Here is a 16,435-nt window from a genome sequence, read left to right on the forward strand (position 1 = left end):
GGTACCTGCAGTCACACTATAGTCCTACAAGGACAGCAGGGACAACAATGATAATGAATGGTCCGTAAGGGCCAGAGTACGGATGGTTTTGTGGGCCAAACAACAGCACTGAGATTTCGGGCACGGTAAAGCATTTAAGCGTCTGGGGGCCTGCTGGTGACAAAATTATAATCTCTGATAGCAGATATTATCAATGATTAATAGAAGGGGGGATGTGGAAGCCAATGGGGAACCTGCCACAACAGTCCAAGTAACAGGTGTTCGTACAGGAAATGTAAGTGAGAACAGAGAACAACGTGCTTTTGTTTAATTTCTCGGGACTTGGAAGCTGCACGCAAACAAGGGTGAGCAAAATAAACGTCAGTGAAAGTTCTGAAAATAGGTTAAAAAAGAATGAGGGGATCTTTGATGAAAATTGAGAACTTGGGAAGGGAGATGGGTTCCGTTTTTTAACAAGTGACAGCTACAGGAGACACCTGGGGGGGGGGGTACTCATTCGGTTAACTGTCCGACTTCGACTCAGGCCATGATCTCACGATTTGCAGGTTCGAGCCCCGTGTCGGGCTCTGGGCTGACAGCTCGGAGCCTGGAGCCTGCTTTGGATTCTGTGTCTCCCTCTCCCTGCTCCTTCCCCGCTTGCACTCTGTCTCTCTCTCGCTCTCTCTCTCTCTCTCTCTCAAAAATAAACACTAAAAAAAATTGAAATTAAAAGAGGAAGGGGAGCTGGCAAGTTGAAAACAGACAGTTGTAGCCTAAGGACATCAGTTACTCACCCATTCAACCACTCTGTACTGGACACCTTGCTAGGTGCTGGGACAACAGCAGTGACCCGTCCATAGTCCCTCCCCCCTGGGGACATCACTTCCCAGTGAAGGAGGCAGACAAGGAAGGAACCAGTAAAAATGTAACTGCAGGGACTGTTAATGATCGTCTCCGGAGCTGCTAGGTGCACGTGTAGGACGCTTAACACTCAGTTTCCAAACGCTTCCAGACGTCTTCTGATTTACGCAGCAAGTGACTCTGTCTTATATAAAGTTTGCACAAGATGAAATGCTGCCTCATGGTCACGTTTATAAATAGCCACTTGGGCGAGGGAGTTTCTGACAAACCACAAAACTGAGTAATGGGGCCCAACCTTCCACAAATCTCACAGGCTGAATTTCCATTCTGTTTTCCACAAACATAAACAAAAGTCATGTTTCCCTCTTAACCCTCAGCATGAGACAATTCCCATTTACTCCACTTTCCACAAATCTTCGCTACATCGTCTAACTGCATGTCTTGGGAAAAACAATAAAAAGGCATCATTTAAATACAGCTTGCTAAAGCGACAACCCTAGTAGGTTTTTTTGTTTCTCTGTAAGGCATTTCTAAGCCTCCAAAGAGTGTGGTTCACCTCACTCCTTAAAAGTAAGTTCCACTTCCCTGGGGCGCCTGGGTGGCTCGGTCGGTTGAGCGTCCAACTTCAGCTCAGGTCATGATCTCCCAGTTCGTGAGTTTGAGCCCCACGTCGGGCTCTGTGCTGATAGCTCAGAGCCTGGAGCCTGTTTCAGATTCTGTGTCTCCCTCTCTCTCTGCCCCTTTATAACTCACACTCTGTCTCTTTCTCTCAAAAATAAACACTGAAAAAAAATTTTTTTTAAATAAGCTACATTTCTCCATTTAAAAAAAGTTAACTATCTCATATTCACCTTCCTGGTTTTAGTGCAGGTTTTAAGTCTATTTTCCAATGGAAGAAGTATATCAGGAAACTGGGGAAATTTTTCTATGGCATTTCTCCAATGGGAAGAAAAATATCTTCAGTTATCTACTACCTCTAAAGGCATCAAAGATTAAAAATGAAGGTGTCACCAAAACACCCATAAATTACAACTCCGTTTAAGTTAAATTACAAAGTCAAGCAAGTGTGCTCTATGCCATCATGTAGGAAACACATATTTTATAAAAAGAAAAAACCAGAAACCATGAGTATCTCAGCCTAAGAGGTAGAAATTTATTTATCTGAGCAGCCGCAGAACAGGGTAAGAAAAACACACTCTTTATTGGCCAAAAAAACAAAGTGAATGAGGAAAAACTAAATCTTGCTTGCTTTACATCAAGAACTCTTGAGGTCCCCCCTCAAAACCTGTGTTTTTCTCTTTTTTTTAAATATCAATGTCAGCACCTAATACGCATTTATTTGGGAAATCATTCAGACAGCTTGGGTGCTATCTGGTTCCCAAGATCACAACAGATTCTCAACAGCAAACAACGAATGAAGGGGCAATCACTGCTGAAAGTCACAGAAAAAGGGCCAAAACAATTTTTTTTTTTTCCAAGAAAAGGCAGATGCAATTTTCAAAGACGGTAGAGTGGGGCTGTTTGGTACAGGGCAAAGAGCTTCGCATCCCTGAATAGATCCAAAGCTATCACTTTATTATAGCACAAAAGACACACTCTGTTCTGTATAATCTTAAGAACTGGGGAAGGTTGTGACAACTTTGCGGGAATGTTCCATGCAAATGTTAGATGTGACGGATTAAGAGACTTCAAGGAGCAAGCAAACTCTTAGCCATCAGGAAATTCACTCCAGAAGCAAAACAGCCTGTCTAAGAGTTCTGAGTAGCCCAGGGTTCTCTGGCTTAAGCTCCTTTCCTTTTGTGATTGGAGAGGCAATTAAAATGGGCAGTCTCAAAGTCTCCGTGAATTTCAGGCAGGAAAAAAATAAAAAACACTGTCAAACGGTTCTTAACATATTTTTAAAGCCGGGTTCGTTTTTTCTTACAGTATTCAGGGTCTTGCTAAAATAAGTCAGTGCGAACTTTGGGATGAGGCTCATACGAAAAAATAGAGACAATACCCCCGTATAAAGGCGGTGTTTCATCACTGCAATTTACCGATCCCGTGTGACAGAACAGGCTCTTAAGTGAAAGCGGGAAGGAACGTCTCCGAAAATACCAGAACACATCTCGTGTAGTACACTTTTCTCTCATGACACGTTTCTTTTGACTGTATTTGTTGGTTGTAGGTCTCTGGATGCGGGGTTTCAACACAGAATGATTTCTTAAAGGGCAATGACATGGCCATAAAGGCTTGTACGATGGCCTCGATATTTGGGTTCCCTGTAATTCATATACTGAAATCCTAACCCAGTGTGATGGTACTAAGAGGTGGGGCCTTCGGGAAAGGATTAGTTACTGAGATTGGGGCCCTTATGAACGGGATTAGTGTCCTGAGGAAGAGAAATCCCAGAGAGCCCCCTCATCCTCTCTCCACCAAGTCAGGGTCCAAGAAGTCAGAAGTCTGCAACCAGAAAAGGGACCTCACCCAACCCGGACCGGGCTGGTGCCCTGATCTGTGACTGCAGCCTCCGGGACTGTGGGAAATAACCCACTGTTGTTTCTAAGCCGCACCGTCTGTGGTACTTTGTGACAGCAGTCTGAACTAAGACAGATTAATACCGGTCTTTTACTCACGGTTCAACTGTGACTGAGCAACTGAAAAGCCACGGGCAGAGATTAGCGTGGAAGAGCAAGTCCTGAGAGGCTATGCAGGAGTTCACCAGCCCACCTACCCGGAGAGCCACAGAGGCCAGGATGTGTCTGCTTCCCTGAGGACAAGGACGTGCGTGGGCAACAAGAATTCGGCCGGCACAGTCTAGGCCACCTCGACTGGCCTGGTTGCAGCCGGGTGATGGACGAGGGGAGGGCCAGAGAGGACTCAGGGGCCCGGGGAGGCTCTGGCTAGAGTCCAGAGGAGGGATGAGAAGCTAGGTTAGGACGGAATCAGCAGGAACAATGAGAAACAGACGGGCGGGGGAGATGTTCACAGGAAGCAAAAGCAACAGAAACGGGACGGGTTGGATGCCCTGGGGTCAAGGACGGCTCCTGAATGTCGGCCTCGTGTGACCTGGTGGATGGCAGGGCCCATCACAGAGCTAAGGAACCGCATGAGAGGACCAGGGATGGAGAGAGACCAGCCTCCTGGTCTCAGACGAGTCAAATCTGAGGTGCCTTTGAGATACCCAGGCACGAAGTCCATAATGTTAATTATGTAATCTGGAGCTCATGGAGAGGCTCAGGTGGGAGAAACAACTTCTAGATTCACTTGTGTCTTCCTTTTTCAAGCTCTTCCCCCAAAACTTCATTTCGTGGCACAACAGCGCGAAGCAGAGAAAAGCATGTGGGCTTTCAGGTCAGAAAAGCCGCGGGGCGCCTGGGTGGCTCAGTCGGCTAAGCAGCTAAGTGTCTGACTTCGGCTCAGGTCATGACCTCCCAGCTAGTGAGTTCGAGCCCCGCGTCGGGCTCCGGGCTGACAGCTCGGAGCCTGGAGCCTGCTTCAAATTCTATGTCTCCCTCTCTCTCTGCTCCTCCCCTGCTCATGCTCGGTCTCTCTCTCCCTCAAAAATAAATAAAAACATTAAAAAAAATTTTTAAGTCAGAAAAGCCGTGACTGGAACCTTAGCCCCACTCTTACTGGTTCGGTGCTCATGAGCCTGTGATCATCCGAACAGGTTTCCCTGTCCTCCACTGTTAACGGGGATGCTGGGCCCGCCTTCAGGTGCACAATGCAGATCCAAGAAAGAGCACTTCACATCACAGGTGCCTGGGATACGTTAAGTTCTTGGTCGAGCTGAGCCACACCATGGTTATACTTTTCTGCATGCCCCACAGCAGCGGCAGAGTCTGGGCCAGGTGTTCCGCCAATCTCTAGCATGTTGAACGGGCTTGAAATACCCTGGAAACTGTCAGAACACCGCCAGTCTCCTCTTCCCAGACAACCATCAGCTCATGGAATCATTCCTTTACCTGCTATCCTCCTGGAGTCACATCCAAACCTAAGTTATACAAAGAGCATGGCTCACCCTTCATCACCTAGATACCCTGGTCTGTCTCCCAGTCCTGGCAGGACCCATCACTTAGCAGGGCCATGACTATCAAGAGCTTTTGGGGTGCTCGGATGGCTCAGCTGCTTAAGCACCTGACTCTGGATTTTGGCTCAGGTCACGATCTCATGGTTTGTAAGATCGAGCCCGGCGTCTGGGCTCTGTGCTGTTAGCACAGAGCCTGCTTGGGTGTCTCTCTCTCCCACTCTCTCTGCACCCCTCCCCCCCACCCAAGTGTGCTTTCTCTCCCTCAAAATAAATAAACTTAAAAATACTGAAACTTAAAAAATAAAAACTTAAAAAATACTTTCTATATATATATAAAAAAAAAATCCAAGGGGCGCCTGGGTGGCTCAGTCGGTTAAGGGGCCGACTTCGGCTCGGGTCATGATCTCGCAGTCTGCGAGTTCGAGCCCCGTGTCAGGCTCTGTGCTGACAGCTCAGAGCCTGGAGCCTGTTTCAGATTCTGTGTCTCCCTCTCTCTGACCCTCCCCCATTCATGCTCTGTCTCTGTCTCAAAAATAAATAAACGTTAAAAAAAAAAATTAAAAAAAAAAAAAAGAAACATCAGCTGAGCCTTGAGAAGTTTTCACCTCAAGGGTCCTAGGACTTGCCCCGTAGACGATTACAAGCTGTCTTAGGTAGGCACTGCATGTACTTAGGAGTTAGGGATGTTGAGGCCCTGGTTTAACAGTTTGGGAATGTTTGGTTTTGTGGTTGAGAAGTTCTTAACAGTTTGCTGCCGTTCATTTTTGAGTGAAGAGAAAGGAATAATAACTTAACTCTCGAAACAGAGACCTTGCTTCATACTGAAGCCATAGTCTAGTCACCTAAGCAAGCTCTGTTTCCTCCCCAAGGAGGACTCGGCATTCCCGTGGAGCCACGACAGCTAGTGCTTAAGAGCTGTCTTGGAGCTGCACCTGTTCGACTCCAGTGCCCTCAGGGGTGGTCCAGTTCATCTGCACAGCACGGATGGGACTCATTGATTCATTCAAATACTAAGCAGGCACCTACTATGTACCAAATACTTGAGAAATCGTGTGAAACAACCAGGACTTCTGCCCTCAAGCAGTTTCTACTTTTTTTTTTTTTTTTTAACATTCATTTTTGAGACAGAGAGAGACGGAGCATGAACAGGGGAGGAGCAGAGAGAGAGGGAGACACAGAATCTGAAACAGGCTCCAGGCTCTGAGCTATCAGCACAGAGCCCGACGCGGGGCTCGAACGCACGGACCGCGAGATCACGACCTGAGCTGAAGTCGGACGCTTACCAGACCGAGCCACCCAGGCGCCCCAAGGAGTTTCTACTCTTCAGTTGAGCGGGAGTTTGGGCAAAGGTGGTAGAAAAACAAGTGAAACACATACATGTACAAGTATCCATTGTGAGACGTGAAGAAGACAGAGGAAGAAGGTTCTCTTTAGGTCAGATGATCACAGAAGGCCAAAGTCCCAAGAAGAGGCACGCTTAAATCCATTAACTTAGAGAAGCTTGGGGCACCTGGGTGGCTCAGTCAGTTAAGCGTCCGTCTTTGGCTCAGGTCATGATCTCATAGTGAGTTTAAGCACCGCGTTGGGCTCTGTGCTGACAGATCAGAGCCTGGAACGTGTTTCAGACTCTGTTTCTCCCTCTCTCTCTACCCCTCCCTCACTCACCCTCTTGCTCGCTCTCAAAAATAAACAAACATTAAAGAAAAAAAAAACACAACAACTTAGAGAAAGTCCATTCTTACCTGTGTACCTGAACCAAACTCACTACTAACCCACTCCAGGTGCTTTAAAAATATGTCAATCTGGTACTTGTAAATAATAAAAGAAAGGGCACATTTTATATCCAGGTTAGAAGTAAAAAAAAAAAAAAAAAAATCATTCCCAGGCATGCTGGTTAAAACGTTTGGGTCTGGTGAATAAACACTGTATGTGATGAAAAATGAAGGACCCCTATCAACTGCTGAAACTACTGATGTTTTTTAAATCGTCTGAAAAAAATAAAATCATTACAATAATTATGAAAACATCCCAGAGGTGTGAAGAGCATTATTTGTCTGAATGCATACATCATTCACTACCCATTTATTAAACCCCTACTATCTGCCAGCCCCGTGCTAAGTTCCAAGAATACAAAAAAAAAAAAACCTGGTGCCCAACCTTTCCCACTGATAAATATTAGCTCAACACGCATGAAAGGCTTACTACTCCCTCAAGCAGGTCATAACATTGCTTTTCATCGCTCCAGTGTTTTCGTTTCCTACTTTATCAACAAATGTTAGGACCAAAGATCCAGATCTGGACGGAAAAGCTTAAATATCACCTCGTTGTTACCAAATATTTTTTTTTTTACAGTCCTATCTTTCATCCCAGAACTTGAGCTCCGATTCAAGATAATTCTACTTTCTAGCCCACTCGCCTCCGTGCCTGAAAGTCCAACCCTTGCCTGCAGAACCTCTACTGAAATACACATTCGCCCATTTTTAGTGGAAGCAACCGTGTCCACTCAATGCTTTGCAGTTCATCACAATTTTGCAAGTGCCTTTTTAAAACTCTTAGAGAAAACAAGTAGGTCTCCAGAAGTTGCTCGCCCACAATGTAAACTCCCCAAACACACACTGCACACCTGTCGTTCATTCATTCCCATAAACAACACAGAAGACTTTGGACCAGAAGGACACATACTTTGCGTAGCTCTCCATTCAAGTACAAGTTGTAACTTAAAATAATGCCAAGGCGCTGCCGGCTGAGTCAACATGTAACCACGTGCCGATTATTATCCGTATTTCAAATACACCTTACCCAGGAGTAACCTCCTGTGAGTACAATTCCTGTATGTTCCTCTATCACGGTCTCCTTTATACACCTCCTGCAAAACCAGACAGAAGTAGCTACGATTGTAACTGGAATGCACAAAATCAAGCCTGTTTTCTCGGGCCTCATCTTTTATACTGAAAGGAGCCTGGCTGAATAAAATACTTCATCAATGGCAGCCAATGGTTTTCTATACAGTATTTCAAAAATTTCATCACTAAACTTAGGTTTAGATGGTTTTTTTTCAAAAAGAAAAATATTAAATAAAACCGAAGGCTAGGTTTCCTCCCTAATTTTCCTTGCATTGAGAATTGCCATACATGAATCCACAAATGAACAGCTGAGCTACATAATGTACAGTTCTAACGGGGCAGCTTCTAAAAAAGAAAGCACTCTTTCCAACTCCGGTTAATACACTTGATACAAAGAACACATTTCGGCAACAAATACATTTAGGACTTGATGTTTTACAGTGTAGCTAATGAAGGTTCTAGCCATAGTAAAAAAAAAAAATGTAGTTTTCCCCCCAGGATATCAAACTTCGGACTCCCATTTAACTGAAGTACAAGCAAAATGAAAATGCAAATTAAACGTATACATATTTATGACTTCACTGGCTCTACAGCAATGCCACCTTTGGCTTCTGGTTTTATTTACCAGGAAGAGAAGCCTGGAAAACCACCATACATTTGTATTTCTATTCCAACTGTTCCCTTTCTTCAAGCACTGGTTGGAACAAAGTATTAATTCTGAGTCTGATGTTCTACATACGTCAGGAAAATGAGAGTGAATAGATGAAAACAGACAAACGTTTTCTCTCTAATGGTGTCTGCTTGGATAAGAAATTTACAAATCTCCATACTAAATCATTTAAAATTATGGCAGTTTACTATTACTAGTAAAGAGAAGTTTTCTGGGGCGCCTGGGTGGCTCAGTCGGTTAAGCGTCCGACTTCAGCTCAGGTCACGATCTCGCGGTCTGCGAGTTTGAGCCCCGCGTCAGGCTCTGGGCTGATGGCTCAGAGCCTGGAGCCTGCTTCCGATTCTGTGTCTCCCTCTCTCTCTGCCCCTCCCCCGTTCATGCTCTGTCTCTCTCTGTCTCAAAAATAAATAAAACCTTTAAAAAAAAAAAAGAGAGAGAAGTTTTCTGTTAATCTCCATGATTTTTAAAAATCAAGAATGCACCTTCACCACAGAACCCCCAGCACAACCTTAAATGTGAACCTTCCTAAGAATTCTGGCGAAACATAGGTGGGACCCTGAGTAAGCCAATTCACCTCTCGATGCCTCAGTTGTCTTACCCGTAAAAGCGACAAGTCTCTGAACTATTTAACATTTAAATTCTTTATCACGAAGACATACACCTCAATCCCAATGGCTGGATCTGTTAATATTTAAGAACCATTCTAATTCTTCATCATTCTTCTGAAAATAAAAACACAACTTCTATGTATATGGGAAGGAGGGGTGGAAAGAGGACCCTTAAAGGGAACAGAAACTAGGTTGGTTTTGTTAATTAGGTTTCCTCTGTGAAACCTCTAGCCAGTATTAGCAGCTGCTTGAAACTTACTCAAAAAAAAAAAAAAAAAGTGGTAGGTTTCTCCATCTCAAGACTCTTACAAAAGGGCGTAAGTCAATGTCTAGCAATGCACAGCCAGCTACCCATTACTAGCAACTAAGGGAGGGAAAGGGGAGCAAAAGAACATGACAGAGACAACATGAGTCTATTGCCTACGTGGAGAAAGAAAAACTCTTCTTTATATGACGTATTCAGGAAGGAGAGTAACAGGCACCTGTCTCTGCCAGCTTCAGGAGGCGCACCTCCTGTAGGTAAATTACCTTATGGGTCAGCAGATGTTGGGAATTTACATGGCGAGACACTTGCTTTGTTTCACAGCATGTGCTTTCCTTATGAGTGATTTCATTCACCCCCTTCATTCAACAGCTATTTCTTGAGTGTTACTACATACAAACTCCAAAGCTAAAAATGTACTAAAGGTATGAGTTGACTGGGATAGCCAGGTGAATCTTAATATGTGTTTTACAGTAGATCAGCCCAGCAGGATATTTCCAAGTCAAATAGTAACACTAAACAATACGGATGCTAAGTTTAAAGTGCCCCCGGAATTTTCTCCCCCTAAGTGGGACGTGGTCAGTGGGAAGGGGGAGTAAATTACAAGGGGAAGAGATAATTAGCTAAATCCCTTACTCAAGGCAGGGTGAAAAAACTTTCTTTCCCCTAGAGAAAATGATCAGATGGATTAAAAACACATCGATAAGCATTATAAAATGCTGAGACTAGAAAGAGAAAAATAATTCATTTTTAATTTCTTACTGTGCATGTGGGACACTTGAAGCTCAGAGGTGGTATGATTTGGCCCGGGGTCACACAGCCAAAAAGAGTGACTGAACTAGAACTCAGGTCACCAGCAGACATGGTTAATAGTCCCCCAATGTACTGCGGTATCCGTGATGTCCCCTCATCGCCATCAGCAGCGCAATGATGGCATCATTTGCAAAGCGGTGGACGGGACATCAAGAGCTCTGTTATCTTGTGACCTCCACTAGCTTAGGCAGGATACCATGGAAAAGTCCCATCCCGGTCTAAACCTCAGTTTCCTCATCTGTCAAATGTGAACAGTGATTCACAGTGAGACAGCACAGACCACAAGAAATGCAGAAGCACTCTGGCCATCGTGAAAACCTTAAAGTTCAGAGCCAGCACTACGGTGATGGGGGGGGGGTGTATTTCAGAGAACGTGGCTGTGACTCTAATTCCAGCCTCCTGTTACCTTGGTAAGTCCCTGAATCTGTGGGCCTCAGGTTCCCACTGCGAGTATGTGCTTAATAATCTTTGCCCTGCCTCCCCCAGAAATGGTTAGAATTGAATGAGCATTGAAAAACATTCACTAACAACAAGGCACGGATTCAAAATGCAAGGTATTATTATTAGATTTCCTCTAGTCTTGATTTGGACAAAAATGTAATGTGGTTTTACCATTCAGTTCTGAACAGTTTTCTTTCTCAACTAAGATGTCATTATTCATGAGGCTCAGATTTCACCGCTTTCTCCCCGGTATTCCTAAGTCTCCACTCCCATTACTGAGCATGGAATGCATCATTCCCCTCAGCACCGAGACTAGGTGCAAGGCTCACTCAACGAACGTGCACCGGCATGGGCTTGGCTGAGAAAGGCTTTTTTTCCTTTCAGCTGGAAATGCTCTGCCCGAAGCTTCCATGAACGCTATTCTACTTCATCACATTAGAGGGGGGATGAAACCAACCCTTGGGCCTTTCTCCAACAACTGCAGAACACTTCAGCCCTTCCGGGGAAAAGAGACAAGTCTGGGTGGATGCTTTTCCCCCGGAGGGGCAACCGAGGATCCCCAAACCCATGCTCAGGAGTGCTGATGGGGAGACCCGATTTTTTTTTTCTTCGCAGGAGACTAACACGTTCTGAGGCCCAACCTGTCTCTCAAGGGTCATTCACCTTAGAGCTCGGGCCCCTGGGAGGCTGAAAAGGTCCTGCGAAGACCGGGTCGGTGGGTGTTTGGAGTATCCAACACTCTGCCTTTAAAAAGCATCAGAGTAACTAGCATTTCCTTGTTGAGAGCCCTGATTTAGTACCTCAGATGAAAGAATTCATCAGCCTATCCAAACAACTTCTCTGGAACAGGTTTCTACCCGACCGTGCTGGGCACCAGAGACCAGGGAGCCGGGGCGGTGAGGGGTGAGGGGTGGGGGGCGGATAAGAATACAACGGGCTCATCTGCATAGATGCGAGATAAGCAGACTGGTTGTCTTCAGTTTTGGCGACTCCGGGCACCGGCCTGGCATATCGAGCCCTGGCATTCTCCCTGTCCGTTGCCCCCACAATCCCACCCCTCGCCCCAGCTGCTGAAGCGTCACGTTGACGGGGCTGGGGGAGAGAACAACGCGAAACGCCCAAGTCGGCTGCTGCATATAGGCTGCAACCGTTCCGCACCTGTGCAATCCGGCTTCGGCGCCAGAAATGACCAGAACACCGACTCGCAAGCCCCTCTTGAGATCCCAGGGGCGCCTAACAAGTTCGCCTCTGTTTATTGCCCGGGGAGGGTGGGAGATCCCACCTTCTGTTGCCAAACTCAGCCGGTTCCTCCGAAAAGGGGGAGGTGGGGGAGGGGGAGCTCCCCCTTAGGTGAACCCAGAGAGGTCCCGAGGGTTACTGCGGCCGGAGGGGATCCGGGCGGCGAGCTAGTGGGTGCTCGCGGGGAGCGCGCGGCCGTGGCCCCAGCGGAATGAAGGTCCCGCTTCGGTGGCCACGCACAACCTCCACCCTACCCCCAGCACTACGCCGACAAAGTGCGAACGTGGAGAGACCTCCGGGGCTGGTCAGGACGCGGAGCCCCCCCAGCCCCAGCCCTGGAGGAGGGTCTAGAGAGGAGGGGCCGGGGACGCGCAGGAAACTTACCTCACCCGGGCAGCATTCGGGCGCCTCTGCTGTCGAGACCAGTTGCGCCACAGTCTGCAAGTTGTCGGGATGTAGTTGCTTCCCCCCCGGCGCCGGGAGATCTGTGCCGGCGAGGGGCGGGAGGGGCCGGAGGGTCGGCGCGGGCGGGGGCGGGGCGCGGCGCGCGGCGCCGGCAGGTGCCGGGCCGGAGCCGCGGGGCCAAACTCGCCCGGGACGCGCCTCGGCGGGGGCGCGCGGCGGCGAGTGTGCAATGCGCGCGCGCCGCGGCGAGTGTGTGTGTCCCCGCGTTCCCCTTCCTTCCCCGCCAGTCCTCCGGCCACACGGAGCGGCGAGCGGGCCGCCGAAGCCCCGGCAGCCGGAGCCCCCCTGCCCGGCGCGGCCTCAACGCGGCGCGCTCGGGGGCCGGGAGCCGAGGAGCGGCGGCGCCCCCAGGGCTCGGGCGCGGGCGCGGGTCCCGGCGCAGTGCGCGCCTGAGTCGGAGCGAGGCGCGGAGAGAGCAGTCGGCGCGGCGGCTGCCGCGGCTCGGGGAGGCTGCAGGCCCCGCCCGCCGGCCGCCCAGGCTCTTCCCCTTTTCTCTCCACCCCCTCGCTCCATCCCCGCACGCCCTGCAGGGAAGGCAGACCGGTTTGCAGCGGCGGCGGCGGCGGCGGCGGCGGCGGCGGGAGCCTGCGCTGCGGTCGGACTGGGCGCGGGAGTCGGTGCGGAGGGACCGGGCGCTCCGTCCGGCCGCAGCGTGCCTAGGACGGAGAGCGGGGCCGGGGCGGGCCCCTAGGTCTAGCGGGTTTCTCCAGGGCTCGCCACGGGCTCCCCGGCCGTTCTAAAGTCTTGGAGCCCCGCTAAACAGAGCCGTGTTTCGGAGAGGTCACCCCCCACCCCCCGGCCTGCCTCAGGCCGCTGAACTCCGCAGCGCCCGGTCGCCTGCCCGCTGGACTGTGCTTGCGCGAAGCCAGCGTTTAAGCACAGGTGCCCCCTGCACCAGGAAGGGACAGCTAGGATTCCAAGGCGCCGGTGTCTCCCCCTTGCAATGACAGCAGGAGTCCCCAGGAAGTAAGACCTACCCAACAGGTAGGGTAGGTTGGCGAAGGGGTCCCGGGAGAGAGAGAAGGCTGGAGGGACGTCGAGAGGTCGAGAGCGGGATGGGCTGTGGTGGGAGAAGGGGACACATCGTGTTGATGGCGCTGAGCGGGAGTGGGGGCACCTGCAGTCTCACCAGAGGTTGGGGGAGAGAAGAGAGGGTAGGGGACAGGTGTACGGACGCTCTGGGGGAAAAGGCCGTCTTGAAAACGATAGCTGAATTTACTTAATAGGAACTGAAAGGTACCCACCGGATCTTTCCCAGATGAATGGAAGCTAGTGGTATTTCTCACCCTCATCATTTCCTTCCTTTTCCTTGTTTAAAAAAAACAACAACAACAACAACACTGATGTAAAACGTGGGATACGTTCCGTTGGAGAAAAAGCACTTCATGGCCCCTATCCTCACACATCCCTGGCTTAGCGAGTCACAGACAATTTCTGATTGAAAGGATGCTTCCTAAGCTCTCAGCAAATGAACACCTCTTTTTGGTTTCGAAATCTTCTTGTACCTCTCCCCCCCTTCCTTGGGTAAGTTTGTAATGGTTTTAATATCAGCTCGGAATGGAGCATAGTCATTCCTTGGTAATGCAAATATCGATTATTTCTTGGACAGTTTTTCTAGCCTACCTCCTCTAGATGTGTCTGGCCATTCCTGGGAGTTTTAGGGCATCACGTGTTGAGGATCCTGGGACTTTGTCCTGGCTTTTTTTTTTTTTTTTTTTTTTTTTTATGTTTTTTAACGCTTAATTCCTTTTTGAGAGAGAAGGGCAGAGAGAGAGAGGGAGATACAGAATCCGAAGCAGGCTCCAGGCCCTGAGCTGTCAGCACAGGGCCCGACGCGGGTCTGGAACTCGTCAACTGCGAGATCATGACCTGGGCCAAAGTCAGACACTTAACCAGCTGAGCTGCCCAGGCGCCCTGACTTTGTCGTGGTTTTATCTTAGCATCGCAGACTCTTTGAAGTTCAGAGCAGGAACACACATCTAGTTCAGCTTGATCGCTTTGCAGAAGAGAAAACTACTATCCAAAGACATTAAGTGACCCAAGAGCCAGAAAACAGGTTCCCTGACTCCCAATTCCTGAACAGGAAATAACAGAGGCACTGGATTAGCAAAGTTCAGTTTGGGGTTGATAGAGGGGGCGCTGGAGGAAGAACAGATCCAAGGACCCTTCATCGGCCTGCAGTGAATCCCTGCATAGGGGGCAGCACCACACCGCCGTAAGTAGCAGGCTGGCTAGGATCTGGGAATGGTGATCCCAGTCTCCCCTTCTCTGCTCCTCTGGCCGCTCTGAAATCCAGGGAGTGGAAAACGAAGCTGCTTCCCAGAGTGGGAAAGGCAAATGTAAAGTCCGTTTTCAGTGTTTCCTGGGAATGCAGGGGAGGTGAGAACAGGTAAAACCGGACTGAAGTCACGGTGGATCAGAGGAGATCACGCACATTACATACAGATGCATGCATATACGTGTAACACAGCCCTTCTTTCCTACTACCTCCCTTCTGTTGAGCCAGCAGCCTTAGGTTTCCAGAGAGAAGTCACAAAGCAGACTGCCCACTGGCTCATTAGAAAACTGACTCTTACTGGGGTGCCTGGGTGGCTCAGTCGGTTAAGCAAGCATCCAGGTCATGATCGTGGGTTTGAGCCCCGCATCGGGCTCTGTGCTGACAGCTCAGAGCCTGGAACCTGCTTCAGATTCTGTGTCTCCCTCTCTCTCTGCCCCTCCCACACTCATGCGCGTGCTCTCTCTCTCTCTCTCTCTCAAAAATAAAAACATTTTTAAAAATTAAAAAAAAAAAGCTCTTATTAAACAGGATTCTAAGGAACTCTGCCAAGAGTCTTAACATTATCATTACTGTGAATTAATTCATGGAACAAGGGACCGCATAGTGATTGGTCCTACATGAGATGTGCATTTCTTCCCAATTCTCTCTCTCCGGAGATATCAACAGAAATTGGGGAACGTCACCCTCTAATGGAAATAAAACAACATCAATATCAGAGCAAGAGTGACTTGGCAGAAAGCTTGGAAACATTTAAAAATTAGAAAGCGCTCATCTAATTGTTTTACCTAATTTCAAATGTGACTTTTCTAGTTGCTTCTAGGTTTTAGTCCAACATCTTACTGCCCTTTAATACTCCCCTGTGAGAAATATGCACAGATTCCTTATGGTAGATTTGATGCCTTAAAGGTTCCAATTAATGGCCTCCCTTTATCCAGGCCCTTTCTCTTCAATTTTGTAGTCCCCTCCCACCTTGGGCTCACCTGTACGATTTACTTTGGCCAGTAGAACATCAGTAGACTTAATGTAAGCGAAGCCTTGAAAATTGTTCGTGCAACGAGATAGCTCTACGTACCTATTCGAATTTCTGACGGAAGAACGCTGATGGTCCCAAACACTGGCGAGGATGTAGAGCGACAGGAACTCTGAGTCATTACTAGTGGGGACGCAGAGCAGTACAGCCACTTTCAAAGACAGTTGACAGTGTCTTGCAAAATGAAGCACACTCTTTCTGTATGATCCAGCCGTCCTGTTCTTTGGTCCTTACCCAAAGGAGCTGAAAACTTAGTTCCATATAAAAACCTACATGACAGTGTGGAGGCTCCTCAAAAAATCAAAGATAGAACGACCCTATGACCCAGCAATAGCGCTACTAGGAATTTATCCAAAGGACACAAGGGCACATGTACTCCAATGTTTATAGCAGCACTTTCAACAACAGCCAAGTCATGGAAAGAGCCTAAATGGCCACTAACTGATGAATGGATAAAGAAGATGTGGTTTATATACACAATGGAATACTACTTGGCAATGAGAAAGAACGAAACCCTGCCATTTGCAGTAATGTGGGTGGAACTGGAGGGTATTTTGCCGAGCGAGAGAGGTCAGTCAGAGAAAGACAGATATCATGTTTTCACTCATATGTGGAACTTGAGAAACTTAACAGAAGACCGTGGGGGGAGGGAAGGGGGAAAAATAGTCACAAACAGAAAGGGGGGCAAACCACAAGACACTCTTGAATACAGAGAACAAACTGAGGGTTGACTGGGGGAAAGAGGGGAAAATGGGTGATGGGCATTGAGGAGGGCACTTGTTGGGATGAGCACTGGGTGTTGTATGTAAGCAGTGAATTACAGGAATCTACCCCCAAAACCAAGAACACACTGTATACTCTATAAGTTAGCCAACTTGACAATAAATTACATTTAAAAAAACAGCATCCTAGGGGTGCCTGGGTGGCGCAGTCG

At 48.2% G+C, this 16,435-nt stretch overlaps 1 protein-coding gene across 1 annotated transcript in view; it reads right to left on the reverse strand.

Moving 5' to 3' along the window:
* PIP5K1B (phosphatidylinositol-4-phosphate 5-kinase type 1 beta) overlaps positions 1 to 12,287 on the reverse strand; it is a 314,990-nt gene extending 302,703 nt beyond the window's left edge. The window contains exon 1 of the mRNA XM_047829491.1: positions 12,113 to 12,287. The gene's annotated coding sequence lies outside the window, so the exon portion shown is untranslated. The remainder of the gene's footprint in view (positions 1 to 12,112) is intronic.
* Between the last annotated feature and the right edge of the window lie 4,148 nt (positions 12,288 to 16,435).

This window comes from Prionailurus viverrinus, chromosome D4, assembly GCF_022837055.1.
Source record: "Prionailurus viverrinus isolate Anna chromosome D4, UM_Priviv_1.0, whole genome shotgun sequence".
NCBI classification, from domain to species: domain Eukaryota; kingdom Metazoa; phylum Chordata; class Mammalia; order Carnivora; family Felidae; genus Prionailurus; species Prionailurus viverrinus.